This window comes from Ptychodera flava, chromosome 1 (assembly GCF_041260155.1).
Source record: "Ptychodera flava strain L36383 chromosome 1, AS_Pfla_20210202, whole genome shotgun sequence".
NCBI classification, from domain to species: Eukaryota; Metazoa; Hemichordata; class Enteropneusta; family Ptychoderidae; genus Ptychodera; species Ptychodera flava.
The window spans coordinates 35,869,888-35,886,561 of record NC_091928.1 but is presented as its reverse complement, the minus strand read 5'-3'; the positions used below and the strand labels follow the sequence as shown (position 1 = coordinate 35,886,561).

Here is a 16,674-nt window from a genome sequence, read left to right as displayed (position 1 = left end):
CAACCACTAAATAATTACAGCAAAAATGCATCGCCACTCTTTACAATGGCATATATGCACTGTGCAAGGTCGCTCTCCACTGTTACACCTAAGAACAAAATAGCTGTTACAGACCCACATAGGTGTTGTGTAAATACAATAAAACTGTTCACATGAATGACTTAGCAACACATCACAACCTACTGTAGACTCAATTTGTCTAATTCCCTGCGCCCTTAAAAAAACATGTAATTTGCATTCAATTAATAATTGGCACCTCCCTTAAGGCAATTACAATATCAATTATTGTAGACAGTTTCTGACTGGCTACAATTTTTTAAAAAAGATATGAATAATTTAATTTTGTTACGTATGATGATATTTAAACCATACCTTACAATAGACAAAAAAAAATCCTTATTTCACCATAGGTTGAATATGACAAATTATAGTGTAAAACTGCGGTTTGCAAAATACGAGATCCACTGATATGTGTCAAGTGTGTAAAGAGCAAGTAATTACGGAAAGACGGGAAAACATACACGTGTGATATATTCTCTCTGGTTTGCATATTACCTTCAGATTTCAATGCCAGTCTCTGCTGCCTTTCACGTTCCCAATCATAACGCTGTGTAGCTATTCCTATCTGCTGATGAAACAGCTTTCACTGCCAGCAGAGCTGTACTCCGCCCGAGAGCTGACTGGGACTGGGATGGTATAGCACAGAGCTGAAACGCTGACTTACTGACTCGCCTATACAGTATCGGCTACAGACTCCATTAGCCAGAGCTCAAACAGGATCACAGAGCTGACGCTGTGTAGTATATACTATAGTAATGAGTACTACGCTTCACTTTTCCCAAGTGAATAAGACCCCTTAGCTTACTGAGAATGACTTAACTGCATCAGGCCATAGTTTTGGAACACCCAGCCTTCTGCTAATTGTAACAAACACTGGATGTCCTTGTCGCAGGGACTTCCATTCAATCAAAACACGGTAACCATACAACATCTACAGTTCCAAAATAGCAATTTTCTATCATTCTAGATATAAAAACTTTGGTTGTCTCTGGTGCCGAGGTGAGTGATGAATGAGACTGAACTTCAACCATGAGAGATAAATAAAATTAAAGTGATAATACATGCAGCTTTAACTTTTTATTATTTTTTTCTAGCTCTAATTTCAATAACGAGTACAAGTATTTTCATCCCCTATTCAAAGTATGCGGTATTTTTAGGCTTGCGAGGGTAGCATATTGTGTTGTGCATAAAATACAACTGTTTTTTGTCTACATCAAAATTCAATTATCCACAATAACACAGCACACAGCTCTCACGTACATGTATACACAGATGCCTCGTTGTTGTGTATTTCTTTACACAATTTGAAAGGAACTGCTTTATGCACGAAACAAAATTATTCTGACTTTATGAAGTAACAGGTAACAATGTCATGTATTATAGAACATTTAATCCCACACACTAAATGCACTCATCCATATGTCACGTCTTCTGAGACTATGCACATGCTTGGAATACCAGAAAACCTGTTAAAGTGAAACAGAAAACGCTGGAATAATCTGGAAATCACACACACTGCCAAAGTTTTACATCCACTGGTTGCCCTGCACTGGCCTGCCTAGTCTTGCTGACAGTTTCAACGCTGGGACTTTCTTCAAGAAAATGAACCAACCTGGATGAGCTCCAGAGGGATTTTTTTTCTCTCTCTCATATTTTCCCATTGTTCAAATATCACGACTGAACCTATCCCCGAGGGCATGCATGTGTATGACTCACTAAATATTGTATCACACGCAAACTATATACTCAGAAAAAACTGCTTTAAAAAGTACGGACCAGAGCTGAACTATTTTGTGGTACATTGCACTGTACATTGCAGTGTAAATCATCCAGATTTAATGACCACCCAATAATACCGACGGCAATTTGTCACAGAATTCTGAGCTCTGTTTGCTTATAAAAGCATCACAACACATTAGCAAATTCTTGTACTGAATGCCTAAACTCCAGTTCGCCTGGCGGCATTACATGTAGTCTTGTACAAAAAATAAAAGTATGGCTACTTCCAAGTACAGAGTCACTCATGTAAATGTTTTTATTGTCAACCAAGAAGTTGAAATATCAGCTGCGGTAATTTTTTGGTGATTTTTTTTCAGTATTTGTGGATTTTTTAAAGTCAACTACAATTTCTTATTCTACACCCAAAAGCATGATGTGATACGCAGTATACATGTACACAGCTTGTCAACTCAAACTCTACATGATATTGTTGACTAGTGAAAATTGCAGTCCAGACTGGAATTCAAAAACGTACATTTTGTAAACAGCTTTCATTTGACATATATAAACACTTTGTTGACCGGCTAAGTACTGGGTATTTCTACATGCTTCAGGGAATAGAAGAAAAACTTGCAATTGACATGCAAAACAAAAAATAGTGGAAAACATCATGACACCTTACAGCTACTGGTCCTCCACATTTTTTACTACCGCTTACTACTTGCTGAGTGAAAAACAAATAAACAGTTACCAAGGGCGGAGATCACCACTTAGATATCATTATTTAACTATAAAATACCATTATTTCACTATTAAGTTACAAGTACTACTTGTAACTGTAACAACTTGTCATTTCTTCACTGTGCCATCATTTGCCACTTTCCAGGTGATCTTTCAATATCTGTTTACTTTGTAATTATTTTGTAATTGCTTTATTGACCTTTTACTTGCGGGAGAGTATCACTTCCCCATCTGCCAAGTCAGTAAAAAGTGGTATTGAGCCAAAACTGTCTGTGTTTTCACCCAATTGGCTTGGTAAAAAAATTTCGATACTCTACAGTCTGTAAAAATTGTGTTTACAATTTCTCTGTCTTCAGGGACGTTCAAATCTTCAAGTCTTTGTTAAAATGCATGGGACATGTTTTGCTTCACTAGTTTTAACCAACTTGACCTTGAGGGTGAAATATGAACTTGGCAGGTAAAGGGTTAATAAGTATTTGCTTATTTCATTACCATATCACTATTTTATGTATTTGCTTACTTCAAAATGACCACGTCATTGTTTGATAATTATTTGACATTGAACTTATCCATCAAAAGAGGACTACTAACACAAAAGCCAGACTAATTCATGTATCATATTCATGTGCGTTAACAAAAATGGACTTCACATGTGAAGCCACATTCCTCCACAGACCCTAGGGTCATCGCTTTCTCTCACAATACTACAATTATCGGATTAAAAGTCTTCCTCTCATTAGATTTCTTTAAAACTACTTAAGGTAGAAGGCGGCTTGGGAACAGGCATTTGGCCTCTCAAACTTTTACAATTCTTTTCTGATCTATCACTTGTGGGGGTTCATTTCAAAGCTCTTGGTGTAAGAAAACATTTCACCAGCTTAATTTTTCTAAAATTGGAATTTTTATTTTCCCCCATAGAGTTGTCACAGGGATGGCAGCCATTTTAAATTTCAAACATCAGTAAATCTTGGGTAATTTATTTCTCTCGTAACAAAATTTGCATGGTGACCCCCAATTTTTATTCTTGATTTGGAAAGAGAATGATTGAGGGAAAGTTTGAGCAAAAGTTTAAGTCTTTAACCTTCGAGGTGCGAACTAAATTGAGAGTCTGAATACCAATCCCAAGGAGCATTCTTAGTCTGAATATAATCTCTTGAGTTCAAGATTGAATCTAAAAACTTTTAGTTTTACTTTTGTGTTTTCCTCACTTCTCACAATTCGAACACTCTTACCTTTGACTAAATTTCTTGAAATTCTACTCCACACAAACCAAGCCCTAGTGTTTTTAACATAATAATCTGAGCTCTGAGATCAACTTCAATGGAACTTTAATACCAAAATACATACAATTTCAGCAACACTCTTGATCAATCAAGGTGACCTCTACCCTCTGAAATCAACAGTTCTGACCTTCGATTGTCCTTCAATCAAAGTAACCTCTACCCTCTGAGATGAAGAGATTCTGACCTTCAACTGACCTTCAATCAAACTGACCTATTGATCACTTTCACTGAACAGAAACAAGGGAAGGGCTGTAACAAAGATGTGAGTCCGTCATGCGAATTACACTGTGCTATGCCTGGCTAGCAGACGACATATTGTGAAAGAATACCTGAAGTGTAATGGATAGAGCACAAAATGGCTGTGCAACTCTCCTGCTGATAAAAATGTCGGATGCGATTCTAAATTTCAGAGTGAATTTGGTGCCCAGACAGGACCCTGGATTTTACCCCTGGTAGCATGCATGCACACCAAAAGCCATTAGCTGAGTGCAACACATTTCTAAGAAGAAAACAGAGTTCTTGTATAAATCGCCTGGGGAAAAAGTGCGCAGCTTTGCATTAACTTACTCAAGATACACAATTAACGCAAACGACAGAAATAGTTATCTTTAAACACAGATGCAGAAAATGTCGGTGTAATCAGTTGTTGCGTTTGAATCACGAAAAATGATTTCTCTGTACTGAGATAAAAAATAGATGCATCGTGACAACATAACACAACAAGAACAGTTTGTGTTGAAATCTAGCCATCTTTTATGGTTCATTATTTATTACAGACCCTGGGCAAAATCAATTAAGTATCATATATCATGGCTGGATTACAAAGCAGTTCCTTCAAGGTAAAATGACATGACTGATATGAATGACTAAATTGATGAGTCATACAACTACGGGTGTCTCCCTGACGTCCTTTCCTGGTAATGAGAAAAATCAATCTTCTGTCAGTGCACCCCCACAGTTAAAGATTTGGACTTGTACTCAAACTTTCCTCAAGAAAACTTTCACCACTCTCCTTCAAATTGAAAATTAAAGTCAACTGTCACCAAAAATGATGCGAATTTTGGTACTATTGTATAAGAGATATGAGTTTATCTAAAGTTTACTTTATGGCTGATTTGTGTTTGCAAGGTTACATCTGATTGGTTGATTTTCACTATTCACAGCAACTTAGGTAGTTTATTTGTATTATCCAATTATAACAGTGAGATTCTGCCAACCAATTGGATAACAGCTTCCAAATCGCTGCAAGTCTGGCCAAAATTTATGGATATTTGAAATTCAAAATGGCTGCTATCCAAAATGAAATCACAAAGTGTTTGGGCCATACAACAGCAGTGTACAGGTTATTTAGCCCAAGTTTCTGTTAAACCTGATACTTTTGGTGATATGCATTAATCGCACTACATTTCCTAATTTAGAATGGCCAGGCGAAAAAGCAATTATTTTGGACAATTTTGAGGAATGAGAATAAGTTCTGGTCAAACACAAGTATTCTGTGCTTTCCATTAAATTTACCTTGTAAGAATTTTGTTTTTCTATACCTGTACAGTTACATGTACAAAGAGCGATCTATCGAAATGTTGAAGGCACTTTTTCAGAACAAAGTATTCTCAACAGAAAGGTGTCATTCACATTTTTTCATGAACAAATTCAATTAAAATTGTGACATTTTACTCGAACATCTGCTTAACTGGATGTTGTCGATGCCAGATTAAGAACAAGTCATCGTTGATGACACAGTCCCCACTTGTTAATAATGAGTACTTTGATTACATGTCCTCAGAGAGGATAGAGTCCTCTTCATAATTAGGTCTGTGATAAAAATACTTTGATACAGATGGCGCTCAATGGCCAAGAATGAGTTCCATGGTGATGAAAACATAAAATCAATGTAGGCCACCATCCTAAAGTTCATAAAATGAGTCAACTAGGAATTAATCAACAGGATGTTGCAAAACATTTTTGCATACAATTCTAACACTTAACAGATTATCACTGGTACCATATTTCATAAAGTTTGATGCAGTATTTACAACACTATGAGATCAACATCTGTATCAAGTTTCATCACATTTGACGTTGTATTAATTTGTGGCTATATCACCCTAATTAGGAAAGTTCATTACTTATGCAATTACAAATTAATTAAAATGACACTGATAAATGTCTTTTTCAATGTTAAAGCAATGTGAGCTTAACATCAGTTAACATCTGTATAAAGTTTCATGAATTTGATGCAGTACATATTTCTTGACATATCAGCCTACTTACGAAACTTCAATAATTGACATGTTACTGCTACATGACGTGAAACAAATTGATGAGCATAGGTCAATGTCAACTTTGAATGATACTGGTGGAAATATGTCTGAGTTATGGCTCTGTACATGAAAAAATCGTAATAAAATGGCTGCCTGGCAGCCATATTGGATCGTATCACAAAACAAATTGACGTGCATATGTAAGACATTGGTCAATGTCCTTTTACCAACTTTGAATAAAATCAGTTGAGATATGCCTGAGTTATGCCTCTGTATATGAAAAAATCGTAACAAAATGACCACACAGCAGCCATATTGGATCGTATCACAAAACAAATTGACGTGCATATCTATGACATTGGTCAATGTCCTTGTACCATATTTGAATAAAATCGGTTGAGATATGCCTGAGTTATGCCTCTGTATATGAAAAAATTGTAATAAAATGGCCGCCTAGCGGCCATATTGGATTGTATCACAAAACAAATCGACGTGCATATCTATGAAATTGGTCAATGTCCTTGTAGCAATGTTGAATAAAATCGGTTGAAACATGTCTGAGTTATGGCTCTGTACATGAAAATATCATAATAAAATGGCCGCCTGGCGGCCATATTGGATCGTATCACAAAAAAAATTGACGTGCATATCTATGACATTGGTCAATGTCTTTGTACCAACTTTGAATAAAATCAGTTGAAACATGTCTGAGTTATGGCTCTGTACATGAAAAAATCATAATAAAATGGCCGCCTGGCGGCCATATTGGATCGTATCACAAAACAAATTGACGTGCATATCTATGACATTGGTCAATGTCTTTGTACCAACTTTGAATAAAATCAGTTGAAACATGTCTGAGTTATGGCTCTGTACATGAAAAAATCATAATAAATGGCCGCCTGGCGGCCATATTGGATCGTATCACAAAGAAAATTGACGTGCATATCTATGACATTGGTCAATGTCCTTGTACCAACTTTGAATAAAATTGGTTGAAACATGTCTGACTTATGGCTCTGTACATGAAAAATTGTAATAAAATGGCTGCCTGGCGGCCATATTGGATCGTATCCAAAAACAAATCGACGTGCATCTGTATGACATATGAAGTAATCCTTGTACCAAGTTTGAATGAAATCGCTTCTTGCATCTCTGAGATATCTGTGTGAACGGACGGACGCACGCACACACACACGCACGCACGCACGCACGCACGCACGGACGCACGCACGGACATGACCAAACCTATAAGTCCCCCCGGACGGTGTCCGTGGGGACTAAGAAAAAATTCACTGCACACAGTATCCATGAATACTTTATTACAAATACAATACGTGTACGTCACACACCCAATGCGTGATCAATGTTGATGTCTAACTGATGAAATTTGATCGATCATTTCATCAAAAGACAGCTTTTGCATCGTAGGCTTTGCAAAGAAACCATGTTTGCATGACAGCAGCTTGTGGCAAAGGAGTCTTAGATTTATGAGCTGAGGGTGTGTTGGCCATCTTCTTATTGTCCCTCAGAGTGACGGTGATAGGAATTCCCATATCATTATTAATCAGCGAGCCTTTCAAATTTTGCTGTAAATTGCATCAGCTTAGGAGTGACTAGTTGACTTTTTGTCTTGACTGTATTTCGAGATTCAAAATAAAGGAAATATATTGCATATGTAATCAGATAAACTACCAAAACGAGAGCAATTTACATATTTACCACTAGAGGGCGCTACAGTGAATTATTCTGAGTTACAGACCTATATATATGATTGTTGAAGAAGTGACTTCTAGCTGGTGAATGTCAATTGTGAAGTATATTGGACAGATATCTATCCATCGATGAGTTGAGGTAGAAAATGCTATGATGTCTGTAAATTGTGATCATCTTCTCTGGTTCTTACATGTAAAGGGTCTAATTTCCTCCCTTTTTCATAAAGTCTGGCATCCTAGAAATCTAACCAGCAAAGTCTTACCCTACATGTATTTGAAACAGCAGAATAAATTTAGTACAAAACATCACAGCAATATTAAAGGAAGAAGTTGCCCATACATGTTTGGGGATGATATTCAGAGTTTTAAGACCTCTACACAAAATATTTCTGAATATTTGCTAAGATTTGCCGATCCATTTTCCCTCTTTGATTGGAATAAAAAGATGTACAGGTACAATGTCATTGATACTAACGTTATAATAGCCAACCTCATCATTTAATCCCTTCTGCCCTAATGGTATGGCCCAAACCCATTGTTATCAGTAGTGATTGTGGACCTGCTTACACAGAATTGGGGATGAACAGGCTACAAGGAAACCAATTACCATGAGATGTTCAATCTATCTTGGCAGAGTTTTCCAAGGATCAAATCGAAATTCAAATGCAACAATGTTTATGACCACTGGGGGCGCTATTTAACACTGACGACGAAGGTACACTGAAGTGGTGAGCATATTTACAGAACATACGTTCTTCCCATTTGCCTCTGGAGTTTTGTAACTACAGTCTGTTATATAATAAAATTATCTACAGAGACTTTGTATGAAGGAACTCCCTGAATCCCTAAGAAACTCCTGCAGTGACTTTGAAGAGCTGAGAAAAAATATATATACCTGTGATCATGTGCAGTGCAGAACACAAGACCTGAATATTTTTACTAACTTTGAATAATGTCAGTGACCCAGATACGAATGTCAAACTACCGTATCACTCACTGCTGGCCAACGAAATATTTCACTGAACCTCTGCAAGTGTTCTCCCGGAAAATTTTGACAGAATGTTACCATATTCATAAGCAGATTGACCTATAAATTAACCTACGACCTTTAGCAGGTCAAAAAGTTGCTGTCAATACCTGCAAAATGTAGCTCGTCATAGTAATCCTGTTCCAATCAGTCTCATATAGAAGGTTTTCACACAGTAGGGAACCACACCACAACTACCAATTCATATCACCAAAATGGCAATTATCAGGGATTTCTGGTCAAAATCATACTGGAATTTTCACAAAACCAAAGAGTCCATAAAGTTTGATGACCCTGGCTCCCCTCAGATCTGGTCGACAAGCTTACAACTTTGACAAACCTACATGTATCTTGCTTCACACCTACAATTTATTGTTTCACAGAGGGTAAGGCGGGCACAGCATCACTTCAATGATTTTATGGTTGTAAAAGAAATCAATTACCTTTTAATAAAAAACATTTTGAAATCAGATGCCCGCATGAGTTATGGGCAAGGGTCATCTGCACTATTTTTTTACATATCATGTATCTTGTCTCCTACAGAGATGCATTTTCCCCGCTCTCTATGATATAGAAATTGACACCCTACATCATACATGCAGAAACAGAAATTTTGCTAATTTGCAGAATGCTACCGATGTCATGCCACACTTTTTAATCAAAACACGACCTCAAATATACTTGAATGAATAAGCTAAATTATAGAAAAACGTTTTACATTGATTGGTTTCACATGCAAACACACATGACAGAAAATAAAAAAACAACAAATTACCCAATTTGCAATGACAACAATGAATGTACGTAGCATGAATTTTGGGCGAAGCAAAAATAATAGGTCACCAAGAAAAAGTAATGTTGTTATTCAATCATGAAAATTAAGTTCACATGATATTGATTAATCTGGTACACGATAAAAACATGGTTAACTGGCGATTTTTCTTGAGTGGAACCAGCTTTTGTGACATTGCGGTTGCCGCTGGTTACCGACAGGAGTTGTGAGTGTGTGTCAATATTTGTTTTAATTTTCATTTGACCTTTTTGACTTCATGTTTTTATGATGAACACTGAATAACTGACAACAGAAATTGTTAATTGCTGAACAGATCAAAGTTCTCTAAATGCTACAAATCTTTTAACTCTATGTTTTCACTTGCCTATATCTATTGTATTTTTACCATTTCTGCTTCAAAGAGAACTTGGTACACATCTGCTACACACTCATTGAAACCCTTATCCTGCCAAGTTCATATTTCATAATCAGGTCAACTAGCGAAGCACTACAAGACCTGTATGGTGCATTTTAGCGTCAGATTAAATATTTGAAGGTCCTTGAAAACAGAGATATTGTAAACATGATTTTTATCGGACTAAAGCTGGCAATATCTACACCAATGCAATATGGACAGGCATACATGGTCGTGTCTGTATACATGTAGTGTTGCTGAGTTGTCTGCACCTAGGTTATTTCAAAAAACTGCAAATTTCAGTGTGTTACATGCAATGTAACTGACATACAGCTTAACACCCCCTCCCTCATAAAAAACAGGAAATTCTGTTTGTAATGCTAGTTTTATAAATCCATGGCCAAAAGTGTAGTGATAGAAAAAAAAATTATGGCATTTGTGATTTTTCACTCACAGGCTAAATGTACAACAAATATGAACATTTTATAAACTTAGCAGGAGTAATATTTTCACAAAGATCCCATGAATTTACTCAGTTTGAGTGTCCTTGACATCACTGGTATGTATCTCATAGTAACTTGGCACCCAAATCACCGGTCAGTTATTCTTTCAGAGAATGTATGGGCTGTTTATCAAATAAACTCTTGCAATACAATGTTATTGTTTAATAATGTGTAACTAATACTGTCCTCCTTTATCAAGTATGTGATTCATTGCACTTCACTTCTAAGGCTTTTGGATTGATATATGGTAAAGTAGGGGGAGGGAGGTAGGGGTACTCAGAATTATTATTTCACAGGATTACTTCAAATGGAAAATGTAGGAGGTAGTACATAAGCACCCACTACTAAGTTCCCCTCTGCTTGCTCAGTTCATCTGTCGCTATTTAATCAAGTTGGATAAAATCAGAAAAGTGCACAATTTTTCACTTTATCATTTCAGCTAACTTACTCATTTGAAGGCCTATAAAGTTCACTGGAACATAAAGGACACGGACCTACATGTACCGGTAACATACAGCTAAGACAAACAAAAAATCTGTCATCATTACTGAAAAAGCCTGGTTAGTGATATTAATATTGTAACTAATACTGTACATAACAGTAGTGTGTTTTTATTTTAGTCACAGTGGTATACATTGTGATGATCACAATGTAACACACATACATGTACCTTGAGGTTCGCACCTTGAAATTGAAAGATTTAAACTTTTGCTCAAACTTTCCATTAGAAAACTTCAAATCATTCCAATTCAAAATTTTCTGATGAATGGTCATGGTGCAAAATTTGGTACGTATGAACAACTAATCAAATATTCAACAGAAATTCAAAATGGCTGCCAATCATAGCCCCATACATGTACATGTATTGTTCAGGCTCTATGGTTAAAGCGCAGTGGTCGTCGCGCTGCGCATCCTCCTGAGGGGGTCCCCCTCTGTTGTAAACAAATCCAAGAACGCCGCACATGTTACGGGTTGATTGTAATGTTTGCGATATTGCCGCTTGTTAAAATGGCGGCTGATCTGTCACAAGCATACCAACTAACCAAATGTAACACGCAATAAAAGGTCAATTAATATAATCTAAGTTAAATATCTGCTGAATATTGAACAATAATTGCACGCTGGATTGAGATCACATTTGCTCATGATTTTCTTGAATCAGTTGAATGGGGCTCGGCTACTGTTATCGCTCGAGCCATAGAGCTAGACGTACGCATGACACGCATGAATACGCCAACAGACTATCAACGACCGGGCTCTAGTTTTCGACATCGCTAGCAAGGACGAGAGCTTTCATTTCAAGAGGCCCGACAGGAGTACAAAGACAACAACCCAAAATACAGAAATCTACAACTCGCAGAGCAATGCCCGCTGCAGCAACAAGCATCTCTGCATCTGTTCCGTTCCGTGCTCTGTATGAACGTCCGTGTCAAACCGGGTTATGGCGCGCTACACTCGGCTGTGGAGAATCCAACTCAACTACAAAGTTTACCCCGTTTTGGGGTGCAAACGAGAATTCCGAGTACAGGTATCAAGTCAAGCGAAGCACCTTTCATAGGTCTTCTTGTTATGTGGGGGTTATCTCACTTGAAAGAGGATTCAGACCTACCTGGCAATCAGGAGGTACAACAACGAAGTTTGCCCAGCACCGGTAGGCCTACACCAGCTAGCGGTTGGAACACTGCCATGACCGTGCACAGGACCGGGGTACAGGATCTCTCGATACGTCTATGCACGGTGTAGCCGTGCAATTTTCCTGCCAAATGCCGCGAAAACCTGCTCGTTTTGTCTATTGTTTCCTGTCATTTTACTATTTCTTACCACGTAATACTAGGAGAAGTAAGACATGGTGATCAACAGTTGGTTGTGGCCAAGTCGTCGCGGGCCGGTACGTTGTGGGACCAAATTCTCTATATCCGTGTACGTCAACGCGGTGACCGTCTCCCAACAACATCGATCTCCCGTGTCCTGCTCTGGCTTGCCGATCATGGTCTTGAGTGTAATTTTTGTGTTAGGCATTGTGCTTGTTGCTGGTCTACATATATAGGCAATGTTGATCATTTTAGTTATGTATTTTCACTGTGCTGTACATAGCATTGTGTACAACCAGCGTGATTGCGCTCGATCAAACCTTTTTGTTCACTGTGTCTGCGTGCAGTAAACGCAGCGACATAATGTGCTGAGTGTAATGTCCCAGTGTTCGTAGCTCTACACGAGTTTATAGATAGAAATACACCACTGAAGTTCGTTTCCGATCTTAATATTTTACTATTGCATGATGTTGAGTCTTACAAAGGCCTTAACAAAGTGGGGGACTGCTCCCATCTCACTCCTATTGAAGTTGAGAAGACTTATGTTTACAAAAATTTATGTTTATCAACAAAAAAATCACGCACGCGCAGCGCAACGACCACTGCGCTTTAACTCTATGGAGAAGTATTGTAATTTAATAAAAAAAGGACGGTAAAACTTTGTTTACCAAATGTGCCACAAGAGGTAGATCAATAGGGGTTGAGTCTGAAGATTTGTCCCAGAGGCATATTCTCATTGAACTTGAATTTTTATGCTGATTTTGAACTACAATAAGATCTAATTGAATGTTTTATAGCATACATTTAAGATAAATTATTTTAGAAATTTTTGTATTATAGAAATTTTTTGAAAAGGGGAAAAGCAACTTCCAGTTACTCTGCTGAATAGACTTTTAGATCATGTCTGTTGTGTAAAGGTGATATAATAAGCCTAGCAGGAAATTTTAATAATTGCAAAGGATCATGGTCTGACAAGTTGTTGGCAATCAGGGCGACATTTTTAATTTTTGTGTTTCTCATCTCCCGGCCGACCATAAATTTCAGCTCTGACATGAAAATGAAAAAAAAAAACGTTTTATTTGCGCTGCCTCTGAGGCAATCACCCTAGCATGTACTTAAAAATTGTAGAGACTAAAATGAGAGAACACTGAACTGAAAGGCAAGAAATTGCAGCGACTGAATGGACAGAACATTGAACTGAAACAAATAAGGGGGTTTTTGGTACTTGTTTTTTTTATTTCGCCCGCCCGCCCGCCCTGCCTGAGTATTCCTCTGGAGATGAGAAACTGAAAATAATAATAGGGTCACCCTCATCAGTATAACAATTGACTTGTATATCAAGCAAACAAGAAAACCTGACACTGCATCCAGTCAGGAGGAAACGAAAGTGTTATCGGTCTAATGAATACAAATTTCTTCTAAATTGAAAGGTGAAATATTTAATCAATATAATTATGAAGACTGATTGATGCTGGCATAGACAAATTATTAAATAATTAATTTTAAATACTGAATATGGTATCCTTTGTACTATGCAATTACTTTGCAAAGTGCATTTCATCTTGTGCTCTCAATTCAAACAGACTTTGCTGACCTAAATTGGAATTACGTGTACCAGTAAGATCAGAATAAAAATGACTATTTGTATTTGCTAAGGTCTGAGGAAAGGTTGGTGAAAAATGGTGGGGTAATCGGTGAATTGTTCAGGAATTATTCAGGAGATATTCTGCTACAGTGCGTGACGTATGATTGCACAGTTATAAATGGTGAACTTCATGATCTTGGGGAAATGACTCAGAAACCATGGTAACATTGAAAATGGACCTGTATGCCCCTTACATGTACCAGAAGCAAAGTTTACGTAAAGTGTACGACATCAAATTATATGATGTAATGTTCACGATATTAACCATGATACAAGTCACACATTCTGTAATGTATAATCAGTATTTCAATTCTATTTTCCAATATTTTGTTCAAAGACTGTCACTTCAAAATGGTTTCTCGTCGAAGTTTTGAGATTAAAATCCTCTTTCTCCCAAGTGGTATTTATTTCTATGGTTTGTCTGTGGAGCCTGGTAGAAAGAGGAATAAAGTCCCTTTAACTTATATTTTCCGGTATTTTTTTTGCAAATATTTTGTTCCGTATCAAAAATAATATCAAAATGCCCAGTGCTCAATTTGTAAAACACAGACTGTGTATGTCCAGTGTTATTGTTGATAACGGAATTTTGATGCCAACTAGAATTCATCTACCAACACTTACATGTACATTATAAAATATAAGTGCATTGACCCATTGGCCTGAAATGCTATTAATATTACTAGTCTAATACATCTTATTTGGGATAAAAATAAATGTTAACTGCCATTTGCTGTAGTCTATAGTCTAGTACTTGTGTTATAAATATAAATACTATTTTCGTTCTCCTCCCAAAACCACATTGAATTGCAAAGTATTCAACTTGCAATACAGCGTGTATGTATGTGAAGAAAAATGTTATTGTTGACAACTGAATTTTCGTATGTACGTTGTACAGACTAGAATGCATTTTATAAACAATTCCTAACTGTGTGCATTACATAGCATTGGCAAGTCATATTTTGTGTTTCAACATAAAGGGAACTTGGGCAGAAAAGACATTTGCTCAAACAAAATTTATTAAACTATTAGTATTATAGAAAGTTTCAGCTCTATTGTCCTTTCAAACTTCCACAAGGCTTCTGACTCACGCTACACACAGTGTCACTGTGTGAAAATTTTAGAAAATGTAAACTGTGAAATAAGTCAACTACCCGACCATAGGGTCTTTCCCATTGGCACTGGTTTTTAACGTGTTATGTCAAGTCATGTCTACAGATAAGCGGTAATGGATGTCATGAATACTGTGAATTTCAAAATTTGAAGCAAAATTTTCTGATTTACCTTATGCCGACAGGATGGTATTCAACTACTAAGGGGGTTGATTTAGTTGGTAAGTTAAATTTAAAACTGTTATTCCAACTTCTATGTTTCATACATGTAGGATGCAATGTGACATGGGGTCAAATTCCCTTCTAATGTCTACATACCAGAGTCTACACTTTTACTAGTAATCTGAAAATCATCCATTTATTTCAAGCTTGACTTGTGTGAGTTAAGCTTGTTGGGATGTCAAACCTGTAGACGCTGACAAGTCAGTCTGAAGATGACAAATCTTTCAAATCAAACTTCTCTCAAATGGTCAAATTAACCACACCAAAGGTACATAAAGACATCCAACCAAAGCATACTAGTGCCAGTATAAAGCCAGTTTGTCATGTCTCCACTTCTGCTCTTAGATCTATAGATTAGTGTCTCATACTTTGGAAGCAAAGCATTACGGATATCGGATATCCTGTTGAGTTTTCAAAAGAGATGTTACATGTATACTCCTGGTATTTACTAAGGTGGGTAGAGCCTGTATACGGTATGTTGCCAGGGTTACCAGGGCATTGTACTGGGTTCCTCAATAGCTATAAAAAGGCAATGTATGCTTGGAAAAAGAACATAACTATGGCTAAAATTAAACCTATGCATGCAAACCTAAGCAAAATAAATGCAGGGAATATTTAATCTGATAGCACTGTGACAGCACAGGTACATGTCTTATTTATTCATTATTTGATTTCTGAACAGTAATAATAGTAAATGTGATATTACTTTCTAAACTATTAAATTAAATTTTAAAATCTCTTAAAGCCCCTGTATGATAATAAAAGTTTGGAAGTTTGGAAATGACAAGGATTGGTTGTATTTGTGGCAAAGTGACAATTGATCTGCACACTATAGATATCAATGTTTACTTCATGGATTACGTATACCTGTTAATCATACTATTTAACAATTGCTCTGGGCAACACCAGAAAAGTGGCAGGGTGGTTATAAAACCTTCAATGTCTGGCTTTTCAGTTCCTTTGGGTCTGTTTGTTTGGTCTTTTTGGTTTGGTTTGGTTTTTTGTGTGTTTGGATTTTTTGTAGTGCATGTATAAGTGGGATACACCCTTCTGACGGACAATCAATGGATTATGGATGAGTCACCCAACTTCTGTGTCCTTACAGGACCACGCCAAAAATAGAGGAGACGTGGTCAGCTGAACGATTTATCGATCTGAATATAGTAATAAAATTTTGGGATCAATGCTGAGACAAATTCAAGGACTTAAACAAGGACCTATGCATGCAGACACGATGAAACAATTCGGGTTATCAACCTTCGCTGTACCGTACCCTTGGAAGGAGAGAGATCATTCTTGCATCGGATGAATCACGCCGCGCGCTATTTTAAGTGTGGCAAAAAACTAAAACCGTCGCAGGGAAAATTATCATCAGGGCATGGGACAGCGAG

The 16,674-nt window shown here is 37.1% G+C and overlaps 1 protein-coding gene across 9 annotated transcripts in view; it reads right to left on the bottom strand.

Moving 5' to 3' along the window:
- LOC139136172 (oxysterol-binding protein-related protein 8-like) overlaps positions 1–16,674 on the bottom strand; it is a 121,235-nt gene that overhangs the window by 103,748 nt on the left and 813 nt on the right. For 3 of the 9 annotated variants that reach the window (XM_070703952.1, XM_070703960.1, XM_070703984.1), the window contains exon 1: positions 556–837. The exons of the other annotated variants lie outside the window; for them this stretch is intronic. The gene's annotated coding sequence lies outside the window, so the exon portion shown is untranslated. Of the gene's footprint in view, positions 1–555; positions 838–16,674 lie in introns of those variants that run through there. 9 annotated transcript variants of the gene reach the window in all.